Source organism: Elephas maximus, chromosome 11 (assembly GCF_024166365.1).
Source record: "Elephas maximus indicus isolate mEleMax1 chromosome 11, mEleMax1 primary haplotype, whole genome shotgun sequence".
In the NCBI taxonomy this organism is placed as follows: Eukaryota; Metazoa; Chordata; class Mammalia; order Proboscidea; family Elephantidae; genus Elephas; species Elephas maximus.
This window is the reverse complement of record NC_064829.1, coordinates 115,310,535-115,323,619: the sequence shown is the minus strand read 5'-3', so window position 1 is coordinate 115,323,619 and position 13,085 is coordinate 115,310,535. Positions and strand designations below refer to the sequence as shown.

Sequence of the window (13,085 nt, the reverse complement as noted above, 5' to 3'; positions counted from 1 at the left end):
GGAGTCTCCGCGACTCGGCCCTGCTCGGTCACCGTGGCCAAGCCCGGGCTGGTATTTGACGCCGCTTTTACGGCCTTTAACTACATTTCCCATAAGCCTTTGGTGGCCAGCTCTGTTTCTTGGCTGCTTTTTCCCGTGATTGTGTGACTCTAGGGATGAGTAGGCCTTCCTTGGAAGGAGATAATTCAAGCCTGGTGGTAGGTTTGGAGCGGGAACGCTCTCTCTCTCTCTGAAGAATCCTGGAGCTCGGCGTCAAACGGGTCAAACCCAAACTCCAAAATGAGGCGACACCATCTTGGCCGTGGTCTGGCTCTGGACTACTTTTCCCAGAGTCCACAGCGGCCCGAAGTCACGTCTCTCGACGTTGTGCGAGATCGTTAGCTCCGCAGATATCCGGACGCGACCAAGAGAAGTCCGAAGGTGAGGGGTCTGGGAGTCCGGGGCGGGGACGGGGCGTGTCTGGAGCCTCCATCTGAGCGCGCAAGGAGGAGCCGTCTGAGGATGCGCGATTGTGATTGTGTGTGCGTGGTTGTGTCTGTGCGACTGGGTATGGGTGCCTGTGAACGTGCGATTCTGACCGCCTGTCTACAGGATGTGTGAGTGTATGTGTGTGTGTGTGTGGTTGCGTTTGTGAGTGTGCGGTCCTTGTGACTTTGGGGATGCCACTGCGTTTGTCCCTGCTGTGGATATGACTGTACGCCTTGTCTCTTTGGGTGTGAGTGTAGTTCTTATTGTGCGACCGGTGCAGGTGCCTGTGCGGTTGTGATTGCATGTCTCCAAGGTAGGTGTATGGTTGTGGTGTGTGATGCTGTGACCTTGTGTAATTGTGTGCAGTTGTCATGTGCCTGTAATTGTGCCTGTGACACTGCGTGTGTATCCCTATTGTGGGTATGTAACTGTGTGCTGTGTCCCTTGGGGGGTGTGTATGTGTGTGAAATAGTGTATCTGTGATCATGTGTGTGGGTGTGTAATGTCTTTGCTTGTGTTGCTGTTGTTGGGTGCCATCGATTCGGTTCTGACTCAGTGACCCTGTGTACCACAGAACAAAACACTGCTGGGTCCTGCGCCATCCTTAAAATCTTTGTTATGCTTGAACCCGTTGTTGCAGCCACTGTGTCAATCCACCTCATTGAGGGTCTTCCCCTTTTCCACTGACCCTGTACTCTGCCAAGCATGTTGGCCTTCTCCAGGGACATCCTGTTTGTACTTCTTCTAAGGCAGATTTGTTTTTTCTCTTGGCAGTCCATGGTATGTTCAATATTCTTCACCGATACCACAATTCAAAGGCATCAGTTCTCCTTCAGTCTTCCTTATTCATTGCCCAGCTCTCGCATGCATATGATGAGATTGAAAATACCATGGCTTGGGTCAGGGACACCTTAGTCTTCAAGGTGACATCTTTGCTTTTCAACACTTTAAAGAGGTCCTATGCAGCAGATTTGCCCAATGCAATGCATCTTTTGATTTCTTGACTGCTGCTTCCATGGCTGTTGATTGTGGATCCAAGTCAAATGAAATCCTTGACAACTTCAGTCTTTTCTCCGCTTATCATGATGTTGCTCATTGGTCCAGTTGTGAGGATTTTTACTTTCTTTATGTTTATGTTTTTTTTTTTTTATGCTGAGGTGCAATCCATACTGAAGGCTGTGGTCTTTGATCTTCATCAGTAAGTAGTTCAAGTCCTCTTCACTTTTAGCAAGCAAGGTTGTGTCATCTGCGTAACATCTGTCAGTTTGTCTTTGCTTGTACAGAGGTGGAAACCCTGGTGGTATAGTGGTTAAGAGCTCAGCTGCTAACCAAAAAGTTGGCAGTTTGAATCCACCAGCCACTCCTTGGAAACCCTGTGCGGCAGTTCTCCTGTGTCCTGTTGAGTTGCTATGTGTTGGAATCGACTCAGTGGCAATGGGTTTGGTTTGGTTTTTTGGTTGTACAGGTGTGACTATGTATCTTTCTAGAGAGAATGTTTGATTATGACTGGATGAGTGGGTCAGAGGGGGGTGCCGGTGATGGTATGTGTCCCCATAGTGGGTGTGTGATTGTGACTGTGGAGGGTATTTGTAGATGTTGGCTTGGGGAGCCTGTGACTGTCATGGTAGTGAGTAGATGGTGTGACCATGTGTGTCTTCTTCGTGGGTATGTGGTTGTAACTGTGTATAAGGGTTTGGGAGTTCTGTGATTTTGTGGTTGTATTCTTGTCACACAGTTAAAGAGTGGATGTGTGATTGTGTTTGTGTGACCATGTGTACGGCAGCAAGTGTGTGGGAGTGAGGTGTCTGTGACTCCAGTGCTCTGATCTCTGTGAAATTAGGACAGATTTTGGCCTTGAACAGTGGTTACCTCGACCTTTCCCTATGACACTGAGGTTGGGCAGGTTGCTCAGTCTTTTCTGACTTTCCAACCCTGTGTGGAAAAGTAGATAGGTGAATGACCCTTTAAGGGTCTGGTCACTCCTGATTCCTTTCTCTTAACCCGGTAATACCCTTTTCCAGGTAAGGAAGGAATTGCTGTTGAACATCCAGAAGTCAAGTTTAAGGTGCATAGGTGTTACGGGTTGAGTTGGGTCCCCCCAAATACGTGTTGGAGTCCAACCCCCATACCTCTGGATGTAATCCCTTTGGGGAACAGGATTTTCTTTGTTGTGTTAATGAGGTCATATCAGTGTAGGGTGTGCCCTAAACCACATCACTTCAGAGTTATAAAAAGAGCAGATTAGACACAGAAGCAAGCATATGGGGGGCAGAAGGGGGCTGGGCTGGGACAGACTCTGTCAGAGGACCATGGAGGCAGACGAATCTACAAGCCCAGTAACTCCAAAGATTGCTGGAAGCTGAAATAGACAAGGAAGGACCTTCCCTAAAGCCACAGCCTGAATTCAGACTTTTAGCCTCCGGAACTGTGAGAAAATAGATTCCACCCACTTACGGTATTTCTGTCACAGCGGTGCTAGCTAACTAGTAGAATCGGGCTGCTTCTTCCCCGAAACCTTTCTAGTTTTTTAGAATATAATTTCCTTTCCTTCTTCTGAAACTCCTTGGCTAAACGAACCCAAAACCTAAACCCACTGCCATCAAGTCAGTTCTGACTCATAGTGACGCATAGGGTTTCCAAGACTGTAAATCTCTACGGAAGCAGATTGCCACATCCTTTTCCCACAGAGCAGCTTGTGGGTTCAAACCACCAACCTTTCGGTTAGCAGTCAATCGCTTTGACCACTGGGCTACCAGGGCTCCTTTCTTGCCTAACAGAGACCCTCAAAGTTACCTGGTCTCCAGTATTTGCCATTTGCCAAAGGTCAGTGAAAATTACTGAGTGCCCTGGAGACGAACTGAAAAGCTCATATCCTCTCTGCTCCCCACCTAATGTTTGTTTATGTTTAATTTTTAATTTTCATTTTGAGTTCATTTCAGACATTAAAATGTTGCAAAAAACAGAGTTCCCATACACCCTTCACCTAGCTTCCCCGTATGCTCCCATCTTAATCACAGTACAGTGATCAAAACCAGGAAATTAACATTGATATGATACTACTAACTAATCTACAAACCTTATTTAAATTCAATCGGTGTCCCCTAATGTTCTTTTTCTAGGCTAGGGTCCCACCCAGGATCACACATTGGAAAGCCTTCTTAGTCTCCTTTGATCTGGCACAGTTCCTCAAGTTTTCTTTGTCTTTTATGACAGTACTAGTTTCCTGAGGCTGCTGTAACAAGTTACCATGAACTTGGTGGTTTAAAACAACAGAAATCTATTCTCTAGTAGTTCTGAAGTTCAGAAGTCAGAAATCAAGGTTGTAAAAATGGCATGGGGGCGGTGTCTGACTTCCTCTAACTTCACAAGGGGAAAGGAGAATCAAGGTCAACAGCCCAAGGCTGATTCCTGTGAGGTGCAGGTCAAACGTGCCTGCTCTCTCCACCACCTTTACCAATTCTGACACCAACCGTCCCTCCCATGGCACTCTTTCCTTTTCTGCTGGGTTCGATAATTCATTGCAATGGCCACACAGAACTCAGAGACAATACTCACAATTACGGGGTTTATTAGGGAAGTAACAGATTACAATTCAGGCTCAGGAACACTCAGGATACAGTTCTTCCATCAGGACAGCCTCTTTTCAGCTGTACTCACAAGAATACCTCTCTCTGGCCCTAGGCCTCTGCCCTGCTCAGGCGAGTGTTACAGAGCTCTTTTAGCCCCAGCCAGTAAGTCCCCAGAGGCACCCCAGGCACCCAGCTTTCTCGCTGAATGGGCCGGCCAGCCCACCGCACAGTCTCCTGCCAGTCTCTCCTGCCACCACTTCTCACCGTCTTTATGGTTACAGCTTGCTCTCTCCTGGTTTCCTGGTTCCAGGAGCTTTCTAGCACAGGTGTCCCGGGTCCAAAGGATGCGCTGTCCACTCCTGGCTGTTTTTCCTTGGTGGTAAGATCCTTTCCTTCCTGCCTCATTTCAAGCCCAGCGGGATGGCAAAACTGACAGATCCCCTTGGTGGGCCCCAATTACCGTATTTGCACAGTCCCATCCATCCGCTTGGGTGGGAATTATGAGACCATGGCAAGAAAAGTCACACAAAGGCATCCCATCGCACTGCAAGGTGTTGGCAGGACCACACTCACTCCGAGGGCTCTAGGGGAGAATCCATTTCTTATTTCTCCAGCTTCTAGTGGTTGTGGGAATGTGATTGTGTGTTGTCTCCATTGTGCCCAGCATTCCTGGGCTTGTGGCCGCATCGCCCCAATCTCTGCCTCTGTTTTCACATCATCTCTATGTGTCTGTGTTATCTCCCTTTCCCCCCATCTTATAAGAACACTTTAATGCTATTTAGGGCCCTCCTGGGAAATCCAGAGTAATCTCAAAATCCTTAATGTAATTACATCTACAAATATCCTTTTCCCAAATAAGGTGGCATTTACAAATTCCAGGGATTTGGACTTGATACCTTTGGCCATTATTCAGCCTACAGTGACCTTGACACTTTGAAGAGTGCTGGCCATTTGTTTTGTAGATTCTATAATGCAGAGTGTTTCTCAGTTTGGGGTTATCTGATGCTTCCTCGTCATTAAGTCAGGTTATATACGCTTGGGACGAGAATATCGCAGAAGTGATGTGCCCTTCTCAGTGCACCCTATCAGGGGACCCGTGAGGTCAGTTTGTTTCATTATTGTGCTGTAAACTTTAATCAGTTGGTCAGGGTGGCGTCTGCCAGGTTTTTCCACTGCAAAATTACTGTTTTTATCTTTGTAATAAATATCTGAGAAGAAATACTTTAAGCCCGTGTGAATATCCTGTTTGTCATCCTACTTTCACCAAATAATCTTAGCATCCCTTGATGATTCTTGCCTGAAAAAGTCTGCCAATTTACTGTTTTTTGTTTCTGTCAGTCCTCCTACATTTATGTATTAGAACGTTATTGTAAGGAAGAAATTTTCCTTCTCACTGTTTATTAAATTATTTATATCAGTTTAGACTGGATTTTCCCCGTGGGCTATAATCCATTACTATCATTTATTTTATTACTCAAGTTGTCCCACATTTGGCCCCTTTGATTTGACTTCTGTGTCCTTTCGACATGTCCCCTTCGTTTCTCTTAGTACTTCCTATTTTCTGGCACCACAAGATGTTCCAGGCTGATATGATGCTTTTCCTGCCCCAGTCCTGGAATCAGCCATTTTCCCAGGGAACACTGGTTCCTTTTCCTAGAAAAGGATATATGGAAACCAAGACTCGGCGTGCTCATTGCTACTGGGATGTCATTGCTTCTAGGCCTTCTCATCTATGAAGTATTCATATCTATATATAACCAAGCCCGTTGCTGTCTAGTCAGTTCCAACTCATAGCGACCCTATAGGACAGAACTGCCCCATAGAGTTTCCAGGGAGCAGCTAGAGGATTTAAACTGCTGACCTTTTCGTTAGCAGCTGAGCTCTTAACCACTGTGCCACCAGGGCCCCTCTGTATATATGGAGGGATCTCTGTGTTAAGTCTGTGTACTCAAACATGCTGTTGATTGTGAGGATGGTGCAGGACTGGGCAGTGTTTCATTCTGGTGTACATAAGGTCACCATGAGTCAGGATCAACCAAGGGCAGCTAATGGCATGTACACACACATTAAATCTAACTGTATGTTTATCTGTGCAGATAAACCCTGAGCTCGTACCAGTATATCCAGTTCCAGTGCAACACAACAGGGCTCATTCTAGCCTTCACCGTTTCCTTTTTGTAACTCCTTTCTCTGACAGAAACTTAGCTGTCGTTCCCCACGATCTATTTATTTGTTTTATTTGTTCAGTCCTGTGTACAGTTTCACGTTTGCTAACAGGTACTCCCATACCCCACACAGTTCTTTATGTCTTTAGTCTGACAGTATATAGTGACAACAGGGGTTTCCAGTTACTTGGTTCCCTGCCTCCTGTGTGGTTGGTTATGTTATTCTTCTGTAATACAGATAGATTGGTTTGTTGCTGTTTGTGTTTCATTTTGGTTCCCTCCATATCCTGGCTGATGTAAATTATTTTTTTAATATGTTAAACATTAACGTGGTTGTAAAAGTCAAAACTAGACACAAATCTACTCAGTTTCTCCTTCTTCATCTCTTCCCTCCCATTCTCTCCACCCTGCTCCCACTAACCCATTGTAGATAACCCATCTCATTCATTTTTGCTTTGCCCTTCCTATATCTATGTGGGTTTTTTTTTTTTCAAATGAGCAAGATCGATATGTATCTGCTTATTTCTTCCATATTTCTTAACATGAAAAGTAGCATATCCTACATGCTTCTTTGTATTTAGTTTTTTACGGTTCACTATATAGCCTGGAAATCACTCCTTATCAGTTCATAGAGGTCTTCGTCATTCATCTTTATAGCTGCATAGTACTCCACTGTGTAGATGCACCGTAATTTATTCAGTCATCTGCTCTGTGTGGGCATTTAGGTTGTTGCCAGTATTTTCCAGTGTTTCTAGTGTAGCCAAACAAGACTACGATGAGTAACCTGATGCACGTATATTTTCATATTGTTGGAGAAATATCTTCAGAATAAATTCCTAGACATGGAATTGCTAGGTCAGAAGTGAAATATGTATATAGTTTTGTTGTTTTTCCTCTTTTTTTTCATTGTGCGAACACATCAAAACATCTGCCAACACAGTTTCTACATTGACAACTCAGTGCCGTTGATGACATTTTTCATGTTGTCCCACTGTTACTGCTTTCCTCATCGAAGACATTCCACCACGGTTAACATAACTCAAATGACCCCCCAAAAAAAACTCCCCTTTTCCCCCTCTCTCCCACCCCTAGTAACCATTAGTGATCCTTGGTTTCTATATTTTTGCTTATTTCATGTAAGTGACGTCATGCCGTGTTTGTCCTTTGGGACTGACTGATTTCGCTCAACGTGATGTTTTCAAGGTTCATCCCTGTTGTGGCCATATCAGAACTTCATTTCTCTTTTCTGCTGCATAATTTCCCATTTTGTTTGTCCGTTCATCTCTTGGTGGACATTTTGGTTGTTTCCACCTTTTGGCTATAGCACAGAGTGCTGCAGTGCACATTGGTGTACGGGTTTCTGTTTGCATTTCTGCCTTCACGTCTTCTGGGTATATACCTAGAATCAGGATTGCTGGGTCATATGGTAGTTCTGTGTACAACTTTTCGAGGAACTACCCAACTATTTTCCACAGTGGCTGCATCATTGTACATTCCCACCAGCAGTGGATGAAAAGTTCCAGTTTCTCCACAGTGGCCCCTGCACAGCTGTGTGCAGATACCCGGGCTCATGTAGCACTGCACTGCAAACAGCTCCAATCTTCACAGTCTGGAGATGAACAAGGGCTTACACTATGCCTGGCTTTTAGGAATGAGAATGTAACTGGGGACCTATCTCAGAGACCTGGATTCACTAGACTGGGATATTGCCAGAGAGTCTAAGAGTAAAATTTTATTTCAGTAGCCATATCTAATTTCGTTTTGGGGACTTAGGTTTTTTGGGTAGTCAGTCTTAAGTTTGTTTCAGGCCAAATGCTTGTTCTTTTGAGAAATCAGAAACAATAAAGGAATGGAGCTAGCAGTACTTGATGTTTATAAATAAGAACATAAACCTGGTATTCCAGTGGTTTATACAGCAGGGGAGCCCTGTTGACGCACTCATTAAGAGCTCAGCTGCTAACCAAAACGTTGGCCATTCAAATCCACCAGCTGCTCCTTGGAAACCCTGTGGGGCAATTCTTTGCTGTCCCGTAGGGTCACTATGAGTTGGAGTCAGCTCAATGGCAACAGGTTTGGTTTGGTTTTTTTTATACCGCAGGGTTTTAATCAATGTCCTGAACCCCACCTTTAGACTTCAAGGCTCTGCAGACTCCATGAATTCTAATGCTCATGTTTTGCAGGTATTTATTCATTTGAATTTTTTTCCTGAGAAGGTTTATGATTTCATGAGATTTGCAGAGAGGTTCATGACTCCAGGATTTAGAACCACAGGTCTAGAATCAGAGACAGTAATAGCTGGTAACAGCCTTTGAGATGTTGTCCAAAGTTTGTGCCCAACAGTAGGGAAGCAGAAGAGGAATGGTACGTGGCATATTATGGTCATGTAGCGGATTATGCAGTCAATAAACATATGCTTTACAGAGAGTTAGAATAATGAGAATATGTTCGCTCTAATGATACAGCATTGAAAATGAACACAGAGTGCTCAGAATTTTTGCAAGGATTCCATCCAAAAAGAATTCAATTAGTGACTGAGTGGAGAAGAAGAAGTTCACATTTATTTGACACTTGCCATGTGCCTGACACTATGCCTTCTGCTTTGCATACATTGTCTTATTTAATTTGGAAATTCCGCTTACTTGAAAACTGATCATTCACAGAATGTTTTTGAAAATGAAGCTATGTCAGCATACCAGAGAATATGAGCCAGCATTTAAAGGACTGTTGGAGAACTTACTGTTGTCGTTTGTTTCAATCCCACTCATTCGCATATGTGTCCCCAGTCATGTCACAGACGTTGGCTTCATTGCTCACAGTTTTCCCACTGCCGGGTGAATACCAGCTGTGCCTCTGGTTTTTAAATGAAAACAGCATTGGTATGATTTCTATTACGAAGTTGATGCAGGCTTAATGCAGATATCTAGAAACTTGCCAGAAATGTAGCTTCTCCATCTAGAGATAAATGCTATTAGCATTTTGACGGATATATTTCAAATATATTTCTGTGTGTTAGTATGAGAGGTTTTTTAGAGTGCTATCTCTTTTATATGAATGAACTCAACAGCACACAACAAGAACAGCATCACTTTTATGTATGCTGTCTGGGTGGTACAAACATTTAAACGCTTATCTACTAACCAAAGGCTAGTGATTGGAGTCCACCCAGAGGAGACTCGGAAGAAGGCCTGGTGATCTGCTTCCAGAAAATCAGCCATCGAGAACTCTATACAGCGCAGTTCTACTCTATTTTCACTTTTAAATAAATTCTGTAACCTGCCTCCCTCATTCAATAACGCATTATTGAATAGTCCTTGTTTATGGTGCCGTTATGTTTTAAAATCACTGTATAGTATTCCATCATCAAGATGTACTTCATTTATTTAGTTTATTGCCTACTATTTATAGTTCCACTTGTTAGTTGTGAAATAGTCCCCGAAAACATTCTTGTATATGCAACTCTTTTTATACTGAATTCATTAGGATAAAGACTCAGAAAATGAATCTTTGGGTCAGCCGTTAGACATTTGTTAAGAATCTGCAGATATGCAAAATCCTAACCTAGTATTTGGGGAGTCAAAATGCTTTTAAAAAGTTACAGCTTTTAAAATTTATTTTTAATCTATTTTAAGATTGCAAATAGTATAATAGGGGTGATGAAACTTGTAAACAGATGTCTAAAGTAAGGGGCCATAGAGCACTAGTTTGTCCTGTTGGTATGCTGTGAGAATTCATAAGAGGGAGGCACTTGTATGACAAGAGCAGTCACCATCATGTCATGTCTAAGACTGATCCCGTGAGAACCCCATGGAGGTGAACTGGTTTCCTGAGTTACCTATATTCCCTGCAGGTTTTCGTCCTGGTCGGCAGAAACCCAGACCAGTGGAGCCAGATGATTCCGCAGCTGTTTAGAGCACATCGGAGCAAGTAGGGTAAGTGTGGGGACCGTGAGCGCGCCTGCCAGGAAGGGGCCTGTGACACGCCCAAATGGCTTTTAGTTATTCTTTTCCAGGCAAAACTCCAACACACATGAATATAGTTAGAAAATCAGGAAATTTGCAGCTCTTGGGAGCTGAAGAAGCAAAATCAACAAAAGCCATTGGTGAAAATACAGCTGTTTAGAACATTGTTAAAAAAAAAAAAAAAAAAAAAGTAAGTCGTTTCTTTTTTATCTACTATTTGGGAGTGACTTACATTTAACAGACTTTAAAAATACACACTTAAAAATCATTGCATGATCATTGAAAGTAAAAAATGCAGTACACTTAGTAAAGATTAAGAAATTTTAAGATCCCAACCCAGAGATAACTAAAATAATTTTTAGGAATAACACTCAGACATTTTCCATCTGATTTTGTCCACCTGTATGATATATACGTGCATCTTACAAATAGGTCCACACGATGCTCTGTTTTATAACCTGCTTGTTTATACTAACCATATCTTGAGCAATTTCTCTGTCTCTAACATTGCTACCTAGTAACGTTACTACCTAATTTGTCAGTATTCAGAATTCTTGTTATATAGAAAACTTTTATTTCTTTAACCAATCTGCTATTGTCTCACTCACAGTACTGAACATTGCCAGAAAACGTATGTATCTCTCAATGTGTTGATTTTTGGCTGACCCTTATACTGGAAAAAATCATGTTTACATCCGTAGTATTCAATACAACATTTTTTTAATGACACTCAGGAAAAGTTTCAAGTTATACTCCAAATGCAGTTACTAGACCAGTAGAATCATGTAACTATTTTGACAAGTACGTAGGTTGGTACACTAAGCAAGGGGCACAGTGGGTGCACACCCACCTTCATTGCTAACTGCATGGTAAGGGTCTGCATGAATCCAGTTCCCACCTGGAAACGGATCCAGTCCCCACCTTCCCACATCTCTTTCCTCATCAGCCCCCGCAGCACACTCTCCCTTCACCCTCCAGCCACCCAGGGCTCGATTGGAGTTCACAAATTAGAAGAACTTTATACCGTCAGATAGCTGCCCATGCAGCCCTTCTCTGACCTAGCTACCCGAGCCGAGTCAAAGCACAGAAGTTAGAAGGACTCTGTCCTTTAGACTGCCAAGTAGGCAGATGCTTGCCCCTCCTGGCCCTCCTTACCCTTGTGCATTCATTAATTCACTGGAATGGATCACAGAATTCAGAGATTGTCTATACCCACAGTTACCCAGTTGTAACCAGAAAGGATATAAGAGACACACAGGGTGAGTCCTGGGAGGAGTCCTGACACAAGACTTCCATTGTCCCCAGGGACATGCCACCCCATTAAGAGCATTGCTCTCACCAACCCTAGAAGCCCTTGAAACTTCCATGTTTAGAGCCTTTCATTGGCTTCATTGCATAGCCATGATTGATTGAATCATTGACTGTACATGATTGAATTATGCCCCCCTCCCTTCTTGAGGGTAGATAACTGGGTCGACTGAGTAGCCCCTGCTTATGTGCACACATTTGAGTGTTGCCTAACTGTTTTAGAAGACAAAGACCCCTTCATTGTTGGGGAATTCCAAGGGCTATCTTACAGGAACCAAAGGTAAATGTTCTTAATATCACAATTGGCATGTCAACAAAAGGGGTGTTCAGATGTTGATGGCGCTGAGAGAGCCCATATCATTGCACACAAGCAACTGTTTGTTAACAGCCATATTAATTGCTTGGTGATCAAGGAGAAAAATTTTTTATCTAAGAAATTTTTACCCTGATACGATGGTTTGTTACTTGTAGGTGTTTTATTGTGTTTTAGTTATACCTTAAGAATTTAGTGGAAGTTTGGTGTTTCAGTGTGATGAATTATATATTTCACATTTAAAATATTTGTGGAAAGGCTTCTGGTTAGCGTTGTTGAAAATAACGTTTCCACAAGATTAAATTTGTGTATGAACTTAGAAGCTTTACTTGCAGTTCATGAATTGAGAAGCATCTGGTCTGGAAGTCTGACAAGAGCTTCAAAGAGGTACAAAGTGGAAGGCTTTTATGGGCGTAGACTGCCTTAGCAGTCTAGTGTTGCTGTAACAGAAATATCACAAGTGAGTGTCTTTAAGAAGCGGAAGTTTATTCTCTCACAGTTTAGGAGGCTAGAAGGCCAAATTCAGGGTGCTGGCTGTAGAGAGGCTTTCTCTCTCTGTCTGCTCTGGAAAAAGGTCCTTGTCTCTTTTGAGTTTCTACTTCTGGACAACTTTCCTGTGGTTTGGCATCTCCCTTCTTCCATCTTTGCTTCTTTCACTTGCTTGTTTAATCTCCTTTATATCTCAGAAGAGATTGACTCAAGACAGGCTTTATGCTAATCCTGCCTTATTAACATAACAATTTATCCCCAGATGAGATTATAAGCACAGGCCTAGAGGTTAGGATTTACAACACATATTTTGGGGGGACACAATACAATCCATAATATTCCACCCTTTGGGCCCCCCCAAATTCATGTCCTTCCCACATGCAAAACACAGTCACCCCATCACATCATCCCAAAAGTCTTAAATCAATTCCAAGTCCCAATTCTCATCTTCTGAATCATCTAAATCAAATATGGATGAGACCTCAGGCATATTTCATTCTGAGGGAAAACTCCTCTTCACCTGTGAACCTGTGAATTCTAGATAACGAGTTTCCTGTTTCCAAAATACAATGGTGGAACAGGCACAAGGTAGACATTTCCATTACAAATGGGAGAAATTGGAGGGAAAGATGGGATAACAGACACCAAACAAGTCCAAAACCCAGCAGAATAAATTACAATAGTTCATAAGACCTGAAAATACCATCTGTTCTCTGAAACCATCTAGGCAGTGGCCCCACCCTCCAGATTCTGGGTGTTCGCCATGCCCTCTGGATTCTGGGCAGAGGCCCCGTAGGCCTGGCCTTCAACTCTG

At 43.2% G+C, this 13,085-nt stretch overlaps 1 protein-coding gene across 4 annotated transcripts in view; it reads left to right on the top strand.

The window, feature by feature from the left end:
- The first annotated feature begins 50 nt into the window (after nucleotides 1-50).
- Nucleotides 51-13,085, top strand: part of ZNF565 (zinc finger protein 565) — a 40,702-nt gene continuing 27,667 nt past the window's right edge. For 2 of the 4 annotated variants that reach the window (XM_049902240.1, XM_049902239.1), the window contains exons 1-2: nucleotides 53-420; nucleotides 10,050-10,131. The gene's annotated coding sequence lies outside the window, so the exon portion shown is untranslated. Of the gene's footprint in view, nucleotides 421-4,380; nucleotides 4,417-10,049; nucleotides 10,132-13,085 lie in introns of those variants that run through there. The other 2 variants (XM_049902237.1, XM_049902238.1) reach the window with 2 other exon arrangements.